Source organism: Heliangelus exortis, chromosome 15 (genome assembly GCF_036169615.1).
Source record: "Heliangelus exortis chromosome 15, bHelExo1.hap1, whole genome shotgun sequence".
Classification (NCBI taxonomy): domain Eukaryota; kingdom Metazoa; phylum Chordata; class Aves; order Apodiformes; family Trochilidae; genus Heliangelus; species Heliangelus exortis.
The window spans coordinates 16,353,732-16,359,412 of NC_092436.1; positions in this window are offsets into that span (position 1 = coordinate 16,353,732).

The window sequence follows — 5,681 nt, forward strand, 5'->3', positions numbered from 1 at the left end:
TCTTCTGCCTTTCTCTAGCAGGGAGTGACACATCCTCTGAGTCCTCCAGCCACCATCCCAGGAAATCCAAGCCTCCAGGAGCAGGGCCTGAGCTCAGCCTTGGGTTCCTGCTGCAAATTCCCACGGAGTCATCGAGCCCCAGCACCATTCAGGAAACGATTGGAGCTTCCCAGAGAGAGCAACAGGGATGAGCAAAACACCTCCAGAGTCAGCACTTCCCACCAGGTGCAGACCCTGAGCAGGTGAACCCTCCTTGTAGAGAGGCTGGTGCTGGGCTCTGCTCACAGGTACTCAGTGACAGAACTGAGGGAATGGCTCCAAGCTGCACCAGGGAATGTTTAGACACGACATTAGGGAAAAATTGTTCAAAGAAAGAGTGGTCAGGCACTGGAATAGGCTGCCCAGGGAGGTGGTGGAGTCACCATCCCTGGATGTGTTTAAGGGTTGTTCAGGTGTGGTCCTGGGGGATGTGGTTTTAGGGGAGAATTTTGTAGAGCAGGGATGCTGGTTGGACTCGGTGATCCCAAGGGGCTTTTCCAGCCTGAATGATTCTCTGACTCCCTGCTCCATCCTCGTCTCATCTCCCTCCTAGCAATGTGTCAGGAGCTTTTATTTTTTTCCCCCGGGTGGCTTTTGTTTCACTCCTGTTTGATACTGGTCCTGAGGAGCTCTGCAGCCTGGGAATTTCCAGCCCTGCAGCATCAAAGAGAGTTGAGGAGAAGGCAGGAGGAAACCTGGGGGATGTGAGCAAGCTCCTTACCTGGCCTGCTGAGTTTTCTCAGGAGGTCTTGCCAGCATTTAAGAGCAAAATTGGAAAACAACCTCAGCCAAGCAGAGGGAGAGGCCCTGGGGGAACAGTTTGGCAGCAGAGGGGGAGCTTTGCAGGGTGAGAGCGTGTGAGGGAGGAAGAGGAGAAGCAAAGAGGGGGGATGAGAAAGACAGAGAGGAGGACCCTGCACACAGCCCCAGCCAGGGCACCACCAGCTGCTCCCCATCTGCTCCTGAGCCCTGGCAAAGGTCCCTCCTGCTCACACCCTGCCCTGCAGAGCCACAGACCCATGGACTCTTCACAGACCTCTAAGATCACCAAACCCAGAAGAAACCACCATGCCACTAGGACCTGTCCTGAAGGACCATCCACATGGTTCTGTGAAGCCCTCCAGGGATGGTGACTCCAGCACCTCCCTGGGCAGCTGTTCCAGCCCCTGACTGCTCTCTCAGTGAAGAAATTCTTCTTCAGATCAAGCCCAAACCTCCCCTGGTGCAGCTTCAGGCTATTTCAGGTCTTATCAATGCTCACTTGAGAGTAGAGGACACCCACACCCCTACACCCTACTCCCAGGGAGCTGCAGTGAGGTCTCCTCTCAGCCTCCTCTTCTCCAAACCTCACATTCCCTGTTCCCTCAGCCTCTCCTCACAGGATTTGTTCTCCAGCCCCTTCCCCAGTTCCATTCCCCTTCTCTGAACTCTCTCCAGCCCCTCAATGTCCCTCTTGTCATGAGGAGCCCAGAACTGAACCCAGCACCCCAGCTGAGGCTCCCCAGTGCCCAGCACAGGGACACAATCCCTTTCCTCCTCTTCCTCCTCCTGGCCACATCCTCCCCCCACTCGTGGCCCAACTCCTCTGAGAGCCTCGGGGCTGCTCCAGGGGCAGCTGGAGCAGAAGGAAATGAGCAGTGCTGGGGTTCACACATCCCCCTGCTCCCCATGGGAAAGGGCATCCCAAGAGGAGAGGCGAGGGGTAGGAAGGTGGGAAGAGGGGGTTTCTTCCTGCAGGGACCCTTCCTCCAGCCCTCAGCTATTGTGCTGCTTCCTTCCTCCTCCCTAAGGCCCCCCAGGAGAGGGGTTTTGCTCAGGGCACTGCCTCAGCCCAGGTGATCCAGCCCACAGCTGCTTCCTGCCTGGCCTGGGACATCCTTGCTCCCCCCGCGCAGGAGGGAAGGAGATGAATAAGATGTTCTGCAACTGGGAAAGCCTGCTGAGGGTCAGCAGGGGATTCCACCACCCCAAACCAGCCAGACAACAAACCCTCCTTTTTTGGGGGGGGCTTTCCTTCTGCCTCCCTCCCACCCGGCACCCATCGGTTACCTCAAACTGGGAGCACTGGGTTAAAACCTGGTTCCTTCCCCACGAGGGTGGTGAGACCCTGGCACAGGTTGCCCAGAGAGGTGGTGGGAGCCCCATCCATCCCTGGAAGTTTTTAAGGCCGAGCTGGGTGGGGCTCTGAGCAACCTGAGCTGGTGGGAGGGGTCCCCGCCCATGGCAGGGGGGGTGGAACTGGATGATCTTAAAGGCCCCTTCCAACCCTGAAAATTCTATAGTTCTATAATTCTAAAACCAATAAACTTCAGGAGGAGCCCAGCCTGGTTCTAATTACCCACCTGATGGCTCCCCTGCTGGGGATACACATGAGGTGTGAGATGTTCTCCCCACGCTTCCCTGGACTGTCTCCCCCCAGGAGAGGGCTTGGTTTAAGCTGGTTTTGGGTTTTTTTGGTGGTCTCTGAAGCAGGTGACCACCTCCTGGGCTTGCAGTAGAACATCTGGGGGTTCTATGTGTGGTTCCTCCTCTTGGGGAGGGATTCAATTGGGTTTTATGGGATTAGGGTGCTTGCTGCAGGGTGTTCACTGGTGCTGCTTGTCTGTCCCCCAGGGGCTCCTCTGGTTGTCCCCACCTTGTCCCAGCTGGGATGGGATGGGATGGGATGGGATGGGATGGGATGGGATGGGATGGGATGGGATGGGATGGGATGGCCAGGATGAGGTGCTGGAGGTGTGCAGGCTGCTGGCAACATCTCTGCTAGGGCTGAACTGAGGGGGACCTGGCTGAGGCTTCCCTTTTAGTCCTGCATTGTTGCAGGGCTCCCGGGAGCAATCAGCCAGGGATTTAAACGCCATTGTTTTTCCAAGGATGCTGCTTTGTTTTGGGGGAGGTCAAGTTTCCAGGTCAGATTCCTTTCAGGAAGATTGAGCTTCTCATCCCTTTGTCTGGTTACCTTCTTCCTCGAAGGACTCGGGGAGCTGGTGCAATGCAATGTGGTTTTTTTTTTATTTTTTATTTTTTTTTAGCTCTTCTTTTCCATTCCTTCTTTCCTGCCCCTGTTTTTGCTCCAGGACTACCGATCTGCAGCCCTGCAGGGTGTTGGGGCAGCAGATGGAAGTCCCTGTTGCAAGGAGCACTTGCTTTTCCCCAGCTGCGGTTGTATCAAAGCAATTGTTTTCCATCCTTCTGGGTTCCTCCCCACCCTCTTGCCAGGGGCTAAAGAATTGCTTTGCTGCCCTTGTGAAACTTTTGTGGCCGTGCTAATCCCGTCTGAAGTATTGCCATAATGTTTGTTTAAAAACATATTAATTAGGTTTGCAGTAATTGGGGTTTGCAGGGCCCTCTCGCATTGTTCCTGCCGCTCTAATTTGTTCTATTGATCTTCCTGGAGATAGAACTCAAGAGCCGAGCTGCAGCCGGGCCGGGCCCCGCACTTTGACGCTCTCCGTGATTTGTTTGCCCACGGGCTGGTGGCCCCGTGGGTGCGGAGCGTGGCCTCTCAGCCCCCACTCCCACCCTCCCAACCCCAACCCCGGGGGCTTTTCCCACCTCCCCATCCCCAGGGCAGGGTGCGGGGGGTGGGATGGGGGCCCCCCCGGAGGTGGGTCTCGTCCTCCCGTTCTGCTCCCATCGCCTCCGGTACCGCCGGGCCGGGGACGCTGTGGCTGCGGCTCCCGCTGCGGCTCGGCGCTGGGTTTCCATGGTAACCCCAAGGCTCTGTTCCCCGACCGTTCCAGGTTATTTTTTTTTTTTTTTTTTTTCAAACGCGAAAAAATTTCCAATTCCATCAAAAGCGCCTTTCTGCCGGCAGCCCCGGCGCCGCCTTCCCTTCCCCCCCCCGCCTCCAACCCTTCCCATCCCCACCGCCCAGGCTGCCAGCTCATGAACCCAGCCCCGGGAGCTGGGTGCCCGCAGCCTGCCCTCCGGGAAGCTTTTTCCACCAGAGATGTCCTCGCCCATCACCCACGCTGCAGGATGGAGCCGAGACACCGTGGGGCTGAGCCCACCGGGACCCCCTCCCCGCTCCCACCGGGGTCAAGGTCCTCACTGGGTGCCCCCCACACCCTTTGCTCCTGTGTCCCTCTCCTACAGGAGCAGGGTGGGCTGGGGTTGGACTCGGTGACCTTCAGGGGTCCCTTCCAAGCCCGGTTGTCCTGTGGTGCAGCCCCCAGCCCCTCCCCACGCGTCCACCCACAGCACCTGGGTGGAGATGTCACCATTTTTCTGCCAGCAGACACAATACATTCCCAAACAATGGCCATTGCCCAACTCATCCCCACATTGCAACAGGATTTCACAGGGAGAATAAATCTCGGGGCCCCATATAAATAAATCTTGTGGAGGAGATAAAGGATGTGCAGCCAGAGCCCCGGGTGGAGTAAATCCTGCCCAGCTCCAGGCCACAGGAGGAGCATCCTCTATTTCACACCTGCTCCAGAGCCCAACGGGAGATTTATGAGATTCAGAAATGAAACCACCTCATTTTGCAAAGACTCCACATCCCCCACCCCACTCTGGGGCACTCCTCATCATCAAGAGGGGAAAATGAGATTTCCCAGGCCAGCTGGTGAGGTCCACTGGGCTTTGAAGGGCTGAGATGGGTGGGGGAAAGAAATCCCCATTTTTCACAACTTCTGGGCCATTTCTACCACCTTTGCATTCCACAGCAAGAGTTCAAGTGACACCTCAGTGGCCAGGTCTGCTCCACGTGGTGTCACATCTCCAGGGTGTCCTTCCAGGGACTGTGCCTGTGATGTCCAATCTCCCCATGGAAATTGCCCTGGATCCAGGGGTTTCTGGCAGCCACTGGGGACCACCAGGACTTTGGGCATGTGAGGCCATGAGCTCATCTTTCTGGCTTCTCTCATTAATGAAGCATCTTGGAATGTCCTCTCCTAAATGGGCACCAGGACATCAGGAAGTCAGCTGCACAGAAGGGGAGATCTCTGGAAAAGGAAACACTCCTTCCCACAGATTAGTAATAAATAACACTCACACACCAAAAAAAAAAAAAAAAAGTTAAAAATAAAAGCAAGGGAGCTGCAGCCTGTGGCAAGAAGCCTGGAAGTGTTTTGGGGTCCTCACCCCTTCCCCACCATCCCTGAAGCTGGGGGGGTCAGCCTGCAATCCCAAGGGAACAGCAGTATGGGCAGGCCAGGAAAAGTTTTGTGGGACAATCCTGGGAATTGCTACCCCCTGCCTGAAAAAAATCCACGGCAGGCACGTCCCAGAGAATGCTCTGCAATCCCAACAATGCTGTGGTTGGCTCTGTGGTGGAGCAGAGCTGCTCATTTCCTAATCCTTTCAGCCCATCAACTCCCCCCCCTTTGGGGAGAGCAACCAACTGGAAGTTTGAGCCTTTCCCCAGCTCATCTCACTGGTGAAGAGCTGAGCTGAGCCAGCTGCCAGTTCTGTTTGGAGGTAAAGTTGGGACCTGGAGAATGGTGATGGTGGATGGGGAGGGAAGGAGGGATGGAGGAGGAGGCTGGGGAAGCTCCATCCAGTTTTGCTCCTGTGATGTTTCATCTGCTGCAAGGGGAAGGAGGAAAAGCCTGAGGGAGGGTCAACAAAGATGGAAAAGAGAAACCAGCTGGATCCAGGAGGCTCTGGGATGGTGAAGAAAGGGTGGGAGACCCCTC